General features: G+C 32.9%; 1 long non-coding RNA gene across 1 annotated transcript; it reads right to left on the bottom strand.

Annotated features, from left to right (window-relative positions):
- Window positions 1-931: 931 nt before the first annotated feature.
- On the bottom strand, window positions 932-4,786 carry LOC120187476. Its single transcript, XR_005522292.1, has 3 exons — window positions 4,474-4,786; window positions 3,538-3,617; window positions 932-972 (listed from the first exon to the last, which is right to left on the bottom strand). It is a non-coding gene; the product is annotated as an uncharacterized LOC120187476 (long non-coding RNA).
- Window positions 4,787-18,918: the final 14,132 nt, after the last annotated feature.

Genomic DNA, 18,918 nt, shown 5'->3' with positions numbered 1-18,918 from the left:
TTTTATTGTTAAGTATTTAAGTTTCCATTATATGTTTTATATGACTCACTAAGTCCTCGACTCAGCGTGTGAGTGTTTCACACGTACTTTCCGAGAAGCCAGAGGAGCAAAGTTAGACAAGTAAGGTCAGCTTATCCTTTCTGAAGATCAGATCAGAAACAAATTGAATCGTATTTATTTTGTTACACTGAATGTAGTTGGCATGTAGTTAAAGGTTGAATTTTTTATTATATGATCAGTTTTATGAACAACTTTATTGTATTTATATAAATTATTGAGTTTATTATTTTAAATTGAGTTTGAACTTCCTTTATTTACTTTTGATTAAAGGTTTCACCAATTTTATCCAGATAAAAGTTTGCATGTTCTACTATTTTAAAAAGTAAGTGGTTTGAAAAGTCAATGTGACACCTCGGATTTGTATCCGGGTCGGATATGAGTTGGGGTGTTACACTCTAAGCCCAAACGATTTACCCAAATCTGTGAACCCGATTTTCAGATGTTACACTTATGCTTTAAATCTTCCATAAACACATTTCTGCAAAAATATATGACATTCATCTCATCTTGAAGCCCATGATTTATTGAAGATGTTTCTTACCTTACTTGAATTGAAATTTCCACTAATAAAGGTCAAGATTGAAGCTTTGGCTTAAGGGTAAAAAAAAAGGCAAATAAGAAGGGTGTAACCCCCTTAGACCGATGAGGGTAACCAGATCCGATCTAGGGTGTCACATTTGGGCCACCGGAGCAACCCACTATAAAAATAGAGGAAAATTTAAAAATTTTTATCAAAACATGTAAACTCATAAAATCATTTATCATTATTAAGAAATGAAACAGAATTTCAGACTCGTATATAAAACAAAATACAATTACATGTCCCCCTAATCACATGTACCATACTCTGCAAGCAACGCCGGAAGAACTCCCTTACTGATTTTGATAGCTGTACTGGTACAATCTTTTAACCTGAAGTGGTGAGTAATAGAGTGAGCTTCGAAAAGCTCAGTAATACAGAATGTTGCTGAAGAACATGCAGATACAGATAAACATATATTTCCTTATTGGTTCAGATATCTACAGATTTCTTTGGCTGAGCTGAGCTCCCATTGATATTTCAGGTATTAACAGATAATATTCAGTTCTGATGCAAAAATATTTGGGATGTTTAGGTTCATGAGATCAGAATAGGTTTTCTAGTGTGTTCCCAAAAATCATGTAACTTTTCATATCTTTTTAAAACATATATATATATATATATATACCCCTATCCGTCAAGTCCAAAATGTGTAGGTTCCCCAGAACTATACACCCACCGCCAAGTCCAGAAAGGCCTTGAGCACACAACCGAGGAGCCAATAAGTAAGGCCCTGAGCACACAGCCGAGGAGCCTCCGGGTATACTTCCTCCAACATTACCCCCCCAAATAAAACATGTTCCGTCCGTAAACGGATATATCAAAAATCAAAATATAATCCAAGTCAAGTATCAGATCAAAATCCAGGTCAAGTATTCGATCAGAATCCAGGTCAAGTATCCGATCAGAATCCAGGTCAGGTATTATAATAGAAATCAAATCGGAAATCAGGTAAAATATCCAGGTGATTAGGGAACACACCAGAGTTTACAGAAATTATTCAGAGGTACTGGATAATCTTAGCAGGTAGAGAAACATGAATCTTCAGTATACCGATAGGATATCGAAAATTAGAATCACTATAGGAATAGTTTAATAACTAACGAAATCATCAGTTATTCAGAATATGACTTGAGCTGATAAGGAAGAAATGAAGATTCAGGACATTTACAGTCTATGTCGATTGATTTCATTATCAAACAACTTCAGATGAATATCTCCCAAAATTAATGCTCATCGACTGGTCAATTCATTGTCCTTACAGGGTATTTACACTTTAATACCACAAATTCTAGTCCATATATAATCTTCAGAATCATCGTTGAATAAATCTTCTAGTGTCTTTATTTCATGTTCACGCTTCCACTATATCATGAAATGTTGACGTGCTTGATTTGTAGTTCAAGATCCATAAGAACATTACATCATGTATGTTCATTAACGTTTCCAGACTCATCCAAATCACTTACTTAATCCTTAGTCCTTGAGGTTACTTAGTTCATTTAGCATTCAAGTTTATTCCAGTTACTTCGGGATTTTCCAGAGTAATTCAAACGATACTGAATTTAAGATACATGTTGTACTTTCGTTCCATTCAATTTGGTCTTCGTGGTTGATTTGTCGAACAAACGTCCAATTCTTAGTACTAAATGTGATCTAGAGTTGAGCTGAGCTGAATACTTCCAAAATTTATCATCAAGCCAAACTTGAGAAGGCGAACATGCATTCCAGTAATATCTATGCCATTTAGGTATTGATATAGCTTTAGGGTTGATCTACTCACTTAAATTACGTTCCATTACTTTTAAAGGTAGTCCAATACCTATGCTTATTTGGATTCCTTAATTAATCCAAGACATTTACTTAATTTAGGCAATAAGGTTATTTTGGTAATTTTAGTGTTTAGTTTTATTCCATTCATTTCAGAGCTCAAGGATATCCAATCATTCCTGAGCTTGGTGATATTCTTGGGTCATTTCCATGATAGGGGTATTTTGGTCATTTTACAGATTCAGTGTATTTCAATCATTTCCTTCCGTCTGATCTTACTATTAAATTCAATCTTATCATTTATTTCAGTCCTTTCGAACAATTCTGACAACAGAACACCCCTGACAAATTATTCTTCAGATATTTACTCATAACTCGGATATTTCCGGGTCAAGTCCCTTCTCAGATTTTACAAACGGAATATCAGGAATTTTCATGCACTAAGTCAGGATCTTAATAATCAAATCCGTCCTTAATCGAGTTAAGTACGAATCCTCAAAGTATTTTCTCATTCAGGGTCAACTTGGACTATTTTACCTCTCAAGGGTAATTTCGTAATTTCTTAACCATATAATTTCGGTATTAAAATTCTTAACAAAGATAATTATAATTCAGAGATTCTAAGGTTTATCTTTTTTCCGAATAATCTTTAAACTTTAAAATATTCATTGTCAAATTTCTAGTATCTTGTACAAGCCATATTGAGTTTAGAAATCGATTATCCAGATTTCCTAAGAAAAACTAGTATTTTGCATACACATCAGTAGTTTCATCAGATCAATATGTATTTATAACTTCTTATCCAACTTTCAGGGTCAATTATTGTCTTTTTACAACATAAGGGTATTTTCATAATTTTATCTAATCGAAGTATTCATATAGTTTATCATCCAAGTACCTTTAATAAGTTAAATTATAATTCACATATTCAGGACTGATTCCTTTATCACTCAATCACAGAACTTGTAATTCAATAGAGTCTTAACTAATTTATTACTTAAATTATATTCGGTTCGAATCCATCCATAATCAGACATACATAATAGACCAATCATATATATATATGTCCATGCATTTATCCATTATCAACGTGTTCCATAAAGCATAAAGAGGTAGTAATATATTACCTCAATTTCCGTGCCATCCTGATCGACCATTTAATTTCTATTCAAACGCCCTTGATCTTGAAATCATATTCTAATAATTCCTCAAATACATAACAATATAAATTTAATAAAAAACGGAGCTTAATTCTGAAAAACAGATCGAATCGGGTGATTAATCAATGAAAAACAGTTTATCGGGTTCGAATTTGGCTAAACAGACTTCGGAATCGGACTCAGGATGTCAAAAAAACCCAAAATTTTACTCTTGAATTCCAGCTCACCAACTTGATTTATAGCTTCCGATCTTTTTCTAACGAACACGGACGATCTATCGTACAAATACGACTTCAAATAATTTTTCTAGTCATAAAAATAACTTATTAGAATCTGACTAATATTTTGAGGACCCAATTATTAAAACTAAAAACTTTAGGAGTTAAAATAATTTTTAATTACTAAAATTAGGGACTAAATCGATCTTAATAAAACCATTATGCCATAATCATAATAATATGAAAGCTAAGAGACAAGGTTGAGCTTTTAACAACTTGGATGGCTTACCTTGTAATTTCCCCTTCTCACTTTAATAACAAACCCCCAAAACCCACGTGATTTTCAAAAGTAATTTAGAATCATGCAAAGGTGGACAATAAGCTATGATTAGATGAGTCTCAAACAAATCATTTACCCCACTTTTGAATAAATTGGATATGATGTTTCATTTCAAACATTGATCAAATCCACATAACCACAGTTACTTAGACCATCGGCTTTAAGGATCGTACTTCTTTGATTTATTTATTTATTGACAACCAGTAGCATTTTGGATTCTACTTTCCTTGTTCTCTACAACAGGATTTCCATGTGCATATAATAAAAAAAAATATGAACATTGAACCACCGGGTATGGCTAGAAGGAAAATATGCTTTAATGGGGAACAGAAGGCTAAAACTTACCACCACCAAGAGTGTTGCCCCAAGGGTTAGGAAGAGGATGTGTTTGGGGAAGCTTGTCCCTAAGTCGTTTCAGAACCATGTGCAGAAGTGTTGTCAGGAGAGGCCCTAGCTTGAGAATCACCTAGATTGCCCAATAAAGCTTATCCCAGTTCTCTTCGATTTCAATCCCTCCACTCTCTGAAAAGCTAATGCTGCAACCAAGTCGCTCAGAGACTATGTTAAGGTGGAACTCTTCATTATGAGGGATGAAAGGTTCAACAATGAATGTTGTAACAGGTCCCTTTCATCCACTCATTTCCACCTCTTTGAGTAAAATCCAGATTTAAGCCAACCAAACAAACCTTCCCACGCTTTCCAAACAACATATCAGGTTTAACAACCAGTTTCTGTGACGATAGCCATGGCTCATTCTCCACTAGCTGATTGAAATCGGTTGATTCTGTAATTTGTGCAAGTTTGATTGGCAAATCTTTTCTTGAAAGTCTCTTAAAATGCTCTTTCAACAATCTCTTGGAATCAAACTCTCTGATCTTCTTGCGTGCCATTTCGTATGATTTTTTTCTTTTTTTCCAGTTGGCATGAGTTGAAAATAATACCAAGGCTTTGATGGATACAAAAGCTGGCCGAAAGTGGGAGCTGAAAGCAATGTATTCCAACCATGGCTATCTTATCCTTACTTAAAAAAGTATATCTCTTATTGAATGGCCCTCAATTTGTTTACTAAAATAATAGTAAGATAAATCAATTATTTGCCAATCAAACTTTATATCATTTTACATATTTTAAATTAAAAGAAATCTAACCCCATATTGAGGTGTGACAATGGGTGAGAAGGGTCTTCATCCTTTCCTAACTATACTTAAAAACTTTCTCGTCAAATCAAGGAAAAATCATTTTGATTTTTCATAATGAGTTACTTACCTAATTGATCATTCCACAATATTTGTCCTTAGAAATTCCCTATTTTCTAGGTCTAAATGAGCTAAAATCATCCCAAAAATACCCAACTTGCTTCAATGGACTAATCAATAACGTCAGAGTGGTTGCTCACTCAAGATTGCCTTTCGAGGCAAGATAAAGTTGTCCTACAATCCTCAACGTCTCTCTCAGCCACTAATAAACATATATCAACTTGTCATCACTTGAACCATAAAAATCAACAATCTTATACCTCCCAGACCTTTCAATTGGAGACTCGTGTAGAATGGTTGTAGCATTGGTGACTTGTGGAATAATTTAAGAATAATTTAAGTTTACAATATAACATTCACGATATCTTTAAGGGTGAAAGTTAGATCTTAGAAAATGTCACTTCCTCGACCTATATATATTATAGGATCCCAAGATCCTCGATATCATAAACAAGTTCATCATTAATATCGTCGATGTGAGAGACAAAGTTCTCCACTCAACCCTCATGGCTACTCCCTGAGTTGTCATCCATATCAAATTTGTAATCAAAAGAAGGAAAAAAAAGGAAGCACCATTAGATTTTCAGTCTTGTAAGAGTACATTTTTAAACCTATGAGCATATATCCATAAACACCTTACTATGACCAACCGCTGGTCTTATGACAAATTCAATCTAAGTTATGATACCACTAAATTTAACACCCTAAAATCGATTCAGTATGAGATAGTATAGTGTGTCACAATAGGCCATAGAAGTGATCACTAGTTAAAAAAAATCAATTGAAATTATTAATAAAAGTTCAATATTGTATATATTATGGTGAGAAGTTTGTTATCATATTTTTTTATCCTTTTTCTAATAAGCCAATGTCCCATTAACCAGTAATATCAATTAAATCAAAATTGTAAAATAAAAAGAGATTTACAGATAGAGAATTTTAATTAAAAAATATTGCAAAATTTATTCAGGTGAAAATAAATGGATAAATTTCCAATAAATTTGAATACAACATTCAATATCAATAAAAATAAAGTATGATAAAAAAAATGAGAAATTATCTATTTTTAACACCTTTTAATACATCAATTCAAAATATTGCGAAGATAGTTAATAATAATAATAAAAAAAGCTGTGTGAAGAGCAAGTGAAGAGTAAATGTACTGAAAAGCAACGCTGATGGTGGCCGGTGACTAACTTTGACTAAGATCAAGGATTATGTGGTCATTAATTACTTTTATTCACAAAATTAGTTACAATGTTTACTAGTTGTCGATGCAAACATGTCGCCGTCCATCAACAACTGCCGTCTCATTCTCATTTTCCACGTTTTCATTAGCTGTTTGATGGCAACTCATCGTATCTCTGCTCTCACAACCTCCTCTATTGTGTCGGATCAAATTCGGATTCTTATTATTCTTGGAACTAATTATACTTACCTAAAAAGGAATAATAATTAATTTAAATAGGGATTTGTGAGAATTTAGCGTAACGAACCATAAATGGGATTGGGGAGAGGGAACTAAGGATGTTGCAGCTTAGCGCATTCGCCATTTGTTATATTATGTATTTACATAGGATAACAATATTTAATCCTTGAGTTTGACTCATTTTTTTCTGATTTGAACCTTAATCATTTTTTAAACATTTTTTATATTATATATTTAATAGTATAGAGTGATTTCATGAGTAATATTTATTTAAATTTTTTATTCTATTAACAATATACATATTCTTTACAAATACAACTATTTGAACGTGAATTCTCTAAAAGAATATATCTTTATATCATAGACCATACAATATTTATGGATGGGTTTTAGTTTTGGGGTCCATTTTATTTTTACCATCGTCGTGCGAACGGGCGAGCATTCCAATAATGAGTCCCCTCCTTTCTATGCTGACTTCCCCACTCAAATCCTTGAGTAATTTTCAAGCCATCCTAACATGGCCAAATTAGGCAAATAGGGAACCGGTGAATTATTTGGCCCAATAGGGCACCCAAACATTTAATTTGGGATCTACGACAAATTGAACAACGTGACGAGTTCCATGAGATATAATTTTTTAATGGGCCGTGTCAGATGGGCCTCATAAAAGGAATAATTTTTTTTCTTGTTGGACTCGTCACTCTGGTGTGATGAGCTCCAACAGGAAAAAATATGTCTTCCCTTTAAGTTGTGCACATCCTCTTCAATCTCTTATATAACACACTCTTTTCATCTTCAATCTCCTACACACAAAAACTCCTTTCATCTAACCAAAAGCATTTCAAACAATGAGCAACAAATTCTTCACAGTTGTCCATTATAATGGCGAAATTCTACAAACTGATAATGGTGTTGTGTTTAAGTCAAACAGGCTGATCAATATGATGTTCCTTGTAGATGTATCTCATCACCAAATAAAGCAAAAAATTGAGAGAAAACTTGGAGCTTCTGTTTCATGTTTAAGTTATCGACACCTGATCTCCTCAAATCCAATGACATATGGAAAAGTTTAGCTTGATGATGACGACGATGTTGTTGTTATGGTTGAACTTCATCAATTATCAAATAATAATATGGTGGAGATGTACGTTGAAACAACGAATGCAACTGATATTCTGACGTCATCAGTACCAGCTCGAAGAACAGAAGAAGCAGGACCCTCTCAACCACATGCAAGTTATGGTGATGAAAACCTTGTTGGACAGTTCGGTGAAAGCCTTGCTGAATTTAGCGAGGATGATGAAGATATTATTCCGTTGGTAGACGATGATGACACATCATTAGTTGATGAGTCCGATATTTTTTAGGCTGCTTCAGAGGGACAAGGTTTGAATATCGAGGCGGATGTATAGGAGGCAGTTGTTTCACGATATCAAGGATTGTAGAATGCTCCAAATGTTTGGGCAAGGACAAACCCTCAACCTGAATTCAATTATCATGATTTGCCTTGGTATCATCATGCAGTTGCTATGCATGACATTAAATATGATGTTATGCAGAATCCTGAAATATTTGATATGCCAGAGTTATGTGCTATCCACTGGGGTTCTTCAAACGAGCGATCATCTGAGTTGCCTATTTAGGTCTCAGTTTGAAACAAAAAAAGAGGCACAACTAGCAATCAAAGAGTATAGTATCAAAGCTCATCTTTAATTCTATGTCGCGGAGTCAGATCAAAAAAACTTATTTCGTAAGGTGTATACACCATGATGTTGTCTGTAAATAGAGGATACGAGTATCATACATACAACGGAAAATGTTGTGGAAAGTCATAAGGTTCAATGCAGAGCATGCATGTACAATGACCTCCTTGACACAAGACCATATACATTTAGATTCGGATGTCATATGCTCTTATGTGAAGCTGTTGGTGGAAAAAATCCAACACTTTTCGTTTCTGTGTTAGTGGCATCCATTCAAAATACATTTGGTTATATTCTGACTTATTACAAGGCATGGATGGTTAAACGGAAAGCAATGACCTTGTTGTATGGTGATTGGGATCAATCATATAATGAGCTACCACGTCTGCTGCAAGCAATGCAATTTTTCATCCCTGGAACCATTGTTAGGTACTATACTCATCCTATAGTCACGCTTGAGGGAGACGTTATCCCCAGGAAGAGAATATTTGGTGGCTTGTTCTGGGCGTTTAAGCCAGCTATCGAATGGTTTAGATTTTGCAAACAAATTATTCAAGTCGATGGCACTTTTCTGTATGGCTCTACAAACACGTCTTGATGATTGTCGTTGAACAAGATGAAGACAAAAATAATTTCCCCATTGTCTTTGCCATTGTTAAAAATGAATCAGAGGAAACTTGGAATTTCTTTCTCTCCAACTTGCGTTCCCATGTTGTCACTCAAGAAGGGGTTTGCATGATCTCAGATCGTTCGCCTGGGTTGTTAAGCATAATTGGTAGACCCAAAAATAGATGGACACCACCGCACGCATATCTTGCATATTGTATACATCATATCTCGTCGAATGCAATGAAGAGGTTTAAGAAGAAAAAGATAAAAATGATATTATCAACATGGGTAAGTACCTTAGCATTTGTCATTAATTATTTATACTTCATTAATGTTTTTTTAATAACATTTAAGTTACTTCTTTTTAGGGTATGCTTTACTCCAACAAAACTTCTGTGCACGGCTTGAAAATTTGAGAAGATACGGAGATGATGTGTATGAGTTCGTAGCTGAAATACCAAGGGAGATATGGTCACAGACATATGATGTTGAGGGTCAACGTTACGACCATATGAATACCAACCTTGCTGAATGTATCAACTCAGTGTTGAAAGAGACTCGACATCTTCAGATAGCAAGTATTGTTAGGGAGACTTACTTTAGGTTGGGTAAAGTATAGGCATACAAAAGTGCACAAATTGATGCCATGATTAGCGATGGGAGAAATTGAACTCCAGATTTAGAGAAGGTAATGCAAAATAACCAAACACATGCGACATCAATGTTTATCCACAATTTTGCCAGGCTTGATTCTGATATTGTTGTCCAAGAACTAGCTCAACCACATGAGGGAGGTAATTCTACAACATACACTGGTAATCTGAATAGAAAATGGTGTGATTGTGGTCGATTTCAAGCTCTTAGGTTCCCATGCGCTCACCCTATTGTTGCATGTATGCACATCAATGTTGGCCCATACTTATATGTTGATGACTGTTATGGCTTGCACACTATGCACAACATTTATAGTTGTGACTTCAAATACCTCCCAAATGATACATACTAGCCTACATGTACAATTTTTGAGGAATAGTTACCAAATCCTCGATTGAGTAGGAAGTTACGGGGTCGACATGAATCTAGTCAAATTCATACCGATATGGATTATCCTCAAATAGAGCCAGGCCAACCCAAACTTTGTGGTCACTGCAGAGGTGAAGGTCATAATAGAAAATATTGTCCACATCTTCCAAAATATCTTGTTGCAAGCTAAAATTGGCGTTACAAAATATTATGTACTGTATAACCCCTAGTTCTAAACCATTAGTAAAATTTATTCTTTCCATTTCAAGGATAAAGAGTAACCTTTGTAAAACCCTAGTTATTCAATGATTATCGGTAAGACATTTGTAATTTGACCCATTTAGAAAATATTGGTAGTATCGATACTACCAACTAAGCATCAATACTTCTTTTACCTTTGATATCAATACCAAATGAATAGTATCGATATTGTTTTCTAATTGAAAATAGAGTAGACAAATTTGTAATTGACAATTTAAATTTTAAATTTAAAACTTCATTAAATTTTTTAATTGAGAATTTACTCAAAATTAATAATTTTGATAACGAAAACTTCCCATTTTAATGATAAATAAAATTTGGAATTTTAATGAGACAATAATTAATTAATAAAGACAATGTCATACATAAACTAAAACCATACAAATGAATATTTGAACACATGTCATTTTTTAATGTTTTACATCTCTCTACAATTCGATCTTCATTCGTTTGCTTCTTCTTAATTTATATACTTCTTCTTTTTATTTGTTCTTCCCTCTCAGCTAGTCCTTTGCTACGCCGCTTCGATAAATCTTCATACTTCCTCTTCTTCTCCTCTTTTATTTTCATTTTATTCTTCTTATGCTCCTTAACTATGTACTTTATTGCCTCATTTTCCCACTCTTAATCTGAATAATAGCTTAAATCTGAATCGTCTATCTCCGAGTCGGTGTTCTAAAACCCATAAACACCGTTAGCCAAATCAATCCCAAATTTTTCCCACGGCCACATATTTGATATTCTCAAATTTTTGTCACTTCTCATACATCATAATCTTTAACCTAAACCCCTATTTATACTAAAATTTTTAAAAAATAGCCGTTGGAACTCGTCACTTTGGAGTGACGAGTTATAGTTAATTTAAGAAAAAACTATTGATCGTTCCTCTATGGTCACCCTAACTGTCGAAGTTTTGAATTTATACCCGTTGGAACTCGTCACACCGGCGTGACGAGTTCCATGTCATTTTTTCTTCTAAATTGTTAAAAATTTCTACAAATTTCATATTATTTTTAACTTCAAAATTTTAAAAATTTTAATATTTTTTCAAATTTATTGAAAATTTGGTTTCATATTATTTTTAACTTCGAAATTTTAAAAATTTAAATAATTTTATTCAAATTTCATAATTACACTAAATATCAATGAAATTTAAAAATTCTACAGTTTTTATATTTTTTAAAAGTACACTTTATTTAATTATAATTAAAAAAACAAATTTATTACTTAACAATGACTTTTTGATACAATTAAATATTGACTACAAAAACTTAAATAAACAAATTTATTACTTATATTTGCGCAATTCTTGCCGATGTCGAGGCATGGTAGAATGGTAATGACGTGGTGCTCGTTGATTTTGTTGTGGTCGTCTACCTTCATCATTTTCCTCTTCTTCCGGTTCTGGTGTTTCATACACTACTCCACCAGTTTGATATAATCTTCGGGTGAAAATGATGGAGTACTCAAGGTATTTGACGCCATCATTGATGTCATCGCCTCAATTTGAGATTGTTCATGATGAAGAAGATGATCCCATGGACCTATTTCTTCTGGTTTTGAGGAAAATTGTTGTGAAGGTGGCACTTGATCCCACCCACTTCCTTCCCACGCTGCTCGACTCTCCATCGATGGTTGATATGCACCATAACTTTCTTGCGATGGATAATAATTGGCGGAAGCATAAGATGAAGATGTTGACGAAGATGATAATTTTTTTCCATATTTTGTCTTCATTATTTCCCACTCGGACAGCTCCTCCGCAGTTGTCAAGTATGGTTTCCTATTTGCTTCATAATTTTGGAGGTAGGGAGAAACATTGAAATCAAAATCTTCGGAACGATTAGGCAATCATAAATTTCTATTTTGCCATTGATATATGTATGTAGCATGCTTCATCGACCAATCTTCGGTATGCTTCCCACGCGCATCTACTTTATGCAAATCATCAATGTCATATATTGACATTTCTATCGATGGTGAAACCCAAATTGTCGCAAAACTCTATCCGCGTCATGGATATCAACAATTGCAAAATGGAGCAATGGTGTAATGGCACACCATGTCTCCGCTCCTTCAAAGAACATTAGCGGTAGACACCGTTGGATATCCGACTCATAATAAGGCATCTAATTAAACTGTCAAGAATATTATGTTAGTATAATTAAACAATTAATATTACAATTTGAAAGTTAATGTAAAAAATACGAAAATTTACTGCATGTCTACCGGCGATATCAATCCTCATCCGAATATCTACTTTAGTTACACCCGACAACTTTGTATCGATTATTCAGTGTCGCCATCTAAAAAAATTACGTTATTTATTTTAATTTTCAAAATATTTAAATAAATATTATAAAATATCAAAATTTTAAATATATGAATTTACCTTGTGGCGAGAAGGAACTCCATAGGAGCGGATGTAATAGGCGTCATAAATGGGAGATGATACCATGCCCATGATTGGAGCAAAACTAAACAACCCATTACATCCACTTTTTTTCCTCTAACGACTATGGTTGCCTTACATAGTTCACGATGCAAAAATGCCAAAATTGTAGAACCCTAACTATATTGGTGACATACAGCGAAATCCTCCATTACCGGAAGATATTGGGTGTGCACTAAATTGCCTGATTTATCCGGTAGCAAGATCCCTCCAATCAACGTCAAAAGATATGCTCGAGTTGCATAAATCACCTCTTGCTCCGTTGATTGTTCATCTACTCTAAATTCACTTTCAAACCACGTCATCCGTACCCACAACCCATCAATGGCATCGGTTGGAGCCTTCATTCCCAATAAATTTGAAATAACATTATTTACCTTATAAGTGTTGTGAAGCACCAATATCATACCATTAATCGGAATGCCAAGTTGATACGCGACATCTTCCAAAGTTATCGTCACTACACCACAAGGTAAATGAAACGTACACGTTTCTGGCCTCCAATGCTCAATCAACGCCGATATCAGTGCTGACATCACCTTAAATCCGTGAAGAAATGTCGCTCCATATAATCTGAATTGTGAAATATATATCACCATCCGCTCATGTGGCTCTTCATTCGTCATTCCTCGATGGTGAATGGTTCTTTCTTCTCGCTACAATTTGAAAATAAATTATTTAATACAATTACATAAATAATTATTATTAATACTATAATTATGTCAAAACTAAAATGAAATAAAACAAATTAAACTTACCGTTGTCAACTTGATCGATGAAATATGAACATCATCAAGACGTAACATTTTTTCTCTTGAGGCCATTTCAACACAAATTCTTAAACACAAAAGTTTTTGCTCTCAGTAGAATGTTTGATTACAAGTGAAAATTCAATGCAATCCAACCCAACCCAACCCTCTATTTATACTACTCTACCCAACGACTAGTTTTTTCAAATTGAAAAATAGCCGTTGAAATTTAAAAAAAAAATATTCGACCGTTGAACAACGGTCAATCCAACGATAAAAAAAATTCAAAATTATACCCGTTGGAACTCGTCACACAGGCGTGATGAGTTCCATGAGAATTAAAATATTATTTTCTTCTATTTTTCTGTTAAAAATTATGAAATAAAAAAATATTTATTTTATTCGGACTCATCACGTCGAAGTGACGAGTCTCATAGGAAATATTTTTTTATTCCTTCTATGGGGCCCACCTAACACAGACTATTAAAAATTATATCTCATAAAACTCGTCACGCTTAAGCCAAATAATTCACCCAGGTTACCTATTTGCCCAATTTGGCCTCCTAACATCCTCTCTTTCCAATTTATTTTATAATTTTAATTGACAAAAAGTATATAGTAATTGAAAGGAAAAAGCCATACACATATTTGGAACATTTGACCTTTGGTGACGAGTCACGTTTCTTCGACTCGTTTGAAGTCAATTCGAGACAACTAATTTGTTGCCTTTTGTCCATGAAAATAAATAAATTTCTTGAATCAGATTATATTTAATTTATTTTTATTAAAAAGTTAGAATTTTATTTATGTATTTTTAAAATAATCTAAGGTAAGTAAAGGGTAATATCGGTTAATTTTATTTATATTTTTTAAATAATCTGAGGTGAGTAAAAAGTAATAATCTAACTCATTAACTAAAAAAGAATGAAATATAGCAGTATTCGAATTGATTTCTTTGAAAGTAGACAATAAGTAAGAACGTGAGGATAAATGAATTAGCATTCGTAAGATTACTTAATGCCTTCCTGTAATGGGACAGTACGGAGTTCTCTCTTTACGTGCATGGTAAGTAAAGTTAACCCAAACTCAATGCCCTCTTTCAATATTGTTTTGCCAATATTTCATATAACAAATTCCTTAACAAATGTAAATACAATAAACATATTTACCTTTTATCTTCGTTTTTTCAAATACTTTTGCTTGTAAAACTAAAACTCCGTTGAATTCAACCTCAAACCCTATTTTTTTACCCCGTCAGGGTTTGAGTTTAGATTTTGTAAGGTTTATCATCAATTCAGTTTTTCTATTGTGAAAAGGGGCTGTTAAAAGATAACTAAAAGAAAGCACCATGCCCAAGAACAGGATTCAGTTTTTTAAATTAATTGAGTCAAATTATGGCGTTACGAATAACGTCATGATTAAATACTCCAAATAGTCATAAAACTCTGTCAAAAGTGGTTCTCTTTTTTATTTTGAATTTTCCAACTTTTTTTTTCTTTGTGATGTAATTAGTTTCTATACACTCCTTTGCTTTTAGTCTAAAATAGTCCAGTCTTGTTGTCTTCCTTTTCCTTTTTTGACTTTTTAATCTAAATTTCAATAATAATTCTCATCGTTTTATTTTTTATCTTTTTGTATATTTTTTATCTTTTTGTATATTTTTTTAAAACATTTGTTTTTTTTCTATTTTTATTACATTTATTGTTATGATAGTTTGTTCATCTTTTTTATGACATTTATTGTTATGTAGTTTGATGTTTTATTTTGCATTCATCATGACATATCTCATAAACAAAAAAGATTAATAGTCTCGTATGGTTAAAAATCTTCTTTTCTAACTGTCGAAACAATTTTTCTTGAAAAACAAATGTAATTTTTAAAAGTCTCATCTCGATTAATTTACGGTATGCATTACCAAAAGTTTGTGTTCGGGAGTCAGTTACTCGTGGGGAAGGATTAACACCCCCACAGCGCCGTAAATCGGTACATGGTCGATTAATTAGTTGTCTTTGCAATTAAATTTACGAATTCGTGATTAATTTAATTTAAGATCCCATACAAATACTGTTCTTTGAATTGTAGAAGAAAACATAATAATATTGAATTATTTTCTATCGATAAGAATCAACCTCTCATTCCTTAAAGCAGCCGATTCTTACTCCAATCGAAATAAAGAAATATTACAATTTCATTCTAAAATTCATTATTAATTCAAAAATTAAGCGTATAAATAACAATACGATAAAACAAAATAACTCTAGGACCCCTTTTAAAAAAAACATATTTTTTGAATTTCAAGAGGGAAAACGATAATATCTAATTATTTCCAATCGAGAATAAATTACCTCTCATGCCTTAAAACAGTCATTTATTACTCCAATCGAAATAAAGAGATATTAATATTCCATCCTAAAATTCATTATTAATTCGAATGTTTTTTATTTTGAAATCCCATTGAAAATATATGCAAAAATAAAATTAAAAATTAAAAACACATCAAGCAAGTACAATTAATTATTTATTTTACTAACCTTTAATGAAATTAATGATGTTCAATTATTTAAATACATCGAGATGAGACCTTAGATTCGATCTAACAGTATTTTCTCGGTGAACTTAATTAAAAGAACAAGATATTTTTCTCAATCCACAAATTTTAAAATGAAATCAATTTAATTCGTGTCACTTAATGAGATAAACTTTCATTTTAAAATTATTGAAAGTAACTTTCTTATACGTTAAGACAATCACTTTACGTCAATCTTAAAATAAGCAAATATTACCTTTGTCAAATTATTTTGATTTGAGTCAAGAAATGATTATGAGGGTAGCATGCAAATTAATTTAAAATAGAGATAAAAGAACTAATTAGTGACTAAAATAAAATAACATAAAAGCAGCATGCAAAATTAAAATCAAACAAAATGCAAAATTAGTGACTAGGATGTAAACAAATAAATCATCATATCAAAATAAAGTGCAAAAGTGACCAAAATGAACATATTTAACATTAAGTGATAAAATTGTAATGAATAAAAATAAATAAGATATGGGAACCAAATTAAAATAAAATAAAATTACATGGTTAAATTAAATTAAATAAAATAAAAAATTGAGCAGAGACCAAAATATAAAACATGTTGAAAATACGAGGACTATTTAATGATTATTCCTTTTTTACAAGCCTAAAACATACTTTTAAAGAAAAATGCATAAATTACTAAATCAGACCAAAAATAATAAAATTAAATTAAATAATCACTACACATGACCAAAATGTAAAAACACACTTAAATAAGGGCAACTAAACAACAAATATTCCAATAAACACATAACATACAAGAAAAAAAGGTAAATAAAAATTTTGTTTCCTACAGGTTACCAACATTCAAAAACACGCTAAACTATGGGGAACTAAACAGAAAATATCCCAAAAAATATATAACATGCATGAAAAAGGGTAAATAACAACTTTGGTCCTCACAAGTAACCAACATGCAAAACCACGCTAAACTATGTGGGACCTCCATGCGAATTTACCCTAAAGTATTCCTATAAAACTTACTTTTTTGTTTTTTTTTTTATTTTCAACTAAAAAACCCAAAAAAAATTCTCTCCATTCTCTCATTTCTCTCGGCTGACCCACTGCTGGCTATCTCACACCACCACTCTTGCCACCGTTCCGGCCGCCACACATGGTGGTCGAAACTCCTAAACTAACCCCAAAATAAGCACTTTGCTCTAATATATCATCCTAAGCCTAGATTTAAGGCCGAAATCACCTAAAAGACCCCAAAAACTCTTTGACGATTGAGTTTCTCGCTTTCTCCGATCGTGAAGATGAATTAACCGTACAGTTCAACTCCTTTCTTAGGTAACTCTCTACATCTATTCTTCTTCCTTTGTTTTCTTTCATAAATATGCTTAATTTTTTTTTATTATTCGAAACTGAAAATAGGGGGAAATATCTTAAGATTTTTGTGTATTGCTTCTGAAAAATGAAAAGGGGATCATTTTCTTTACAATAGATTCAGGTTTTATACCCAGATTTACATAGATTAGAATAAATAAAATATCTTCTGACATCTACTGTTGATAGTTGTTGATAATTGACCTGTGTGGCAAGGAGGTATGGCTGCCTTGCTCGGTTGGTAAGGCATTAAATGCCTCGAATTTCGTTAAAATCTGATCTGGCTTGACTTGGTGACTCCAAATATCGACGCAACTTTCTTCTCGGTTGGGCTCTTCAACGGAGGCGGTGGTGGGCTCTTCCTTTTCTGGGCAAAGGTGACGGTAGATGGCTAGCCCTAAAATTAGGGTTAACCAAAATTATAACATAATGGGCCATTATGGTTTTGTAATTAGACTAAGGTTTGGATCTGTTTGGGCCTATTGGCTTTGTAATTGGGGCCGATTTGGGTTTGTAAAAAATCGTACAAAATAATAAAATTTAAAAATTAAACATTATAATTATAATTTAAAATTATAATTATAATTTAAAATTATAATTATAATTAGATAATTAAATTATCCGACGAAAACGAATGTCTCCAGCTTTCGTTCTTTGCCCATTATTTTGTTAATAAGAGTAAGGCAAAGACGAAGAGACAATGAGTTTCAGTCCAGTTGAATATGTGCTTTTGAAATCTGATATAGTCTCGACTGAGACTGGAAATGAACAATATCTCAAGGGAGATTTTCCAAGATCGAATCTGAAAAGGGGTCTATTCCGCTGCTCTTTAGGGTAGATCATATCTGGAAATGTTGATTCATTCCACTGTTCTTCAGAGAAGATTGAATTCAAGCAGACTTGTTCCACTGCTACTTCAGGGAAGATCAAATATGGAAAAAGGGGATATGCTCCGCTGCTTCTTCAGGGTAGATCAGATCTGGAAATGATGATTCATTCCACTATTTTTCAGGGAAGATTCAATTGAGGCAGACTTGTTCTAGTGCTACTTCAGGGAAGATCAAATCTGGAAAAAGGGGATCTACTTCGCTACTTCTTCAGGGTAGATCAGATCTAGAAATATTGATTCATTCCAATGTTCTTCAGGGAATATTGAATAGAGTCAGACTTGTTCCACTGGTTCTTCAGGGAAGATCAAATATGGAAAAAGGGGATCTACTTCGCTACTTCTTCAGGGTAGATCAGATCTAGAAATGTTGATCCATTCTACTATTCTTTAGGGAATATTGAATTGAGGCAGACTTGTTTCACTACTTCTTTAGGGAAGATCAAATCTGGAAAAAGAAAAAGGATATGCTCCGCTACTTCTTCAGGGTAGATCATATATGGAAATGTTGA

Source organism: Hibiscus syriacus, unplaced genomic scaffold (assembly GCF_006381635.1).
Source record: "Hibiscus syriacus cultivar Baekdansim isolate YM2019G1 unplaced genomic scaffold, ASM638163v2 tig00113725_pilon, whole genome shotgun sequence".
Classification (NCBI taxonomy): Eukaryota; Viridiplantae; Streptophyta; class Magnoliopsida; order Malvales; family Malvaceae; genus Hibiscus; species Hibiscus syriacus.
This window is presented reverse-complemented; position numbering and strand designations above follow the sequence as displayed.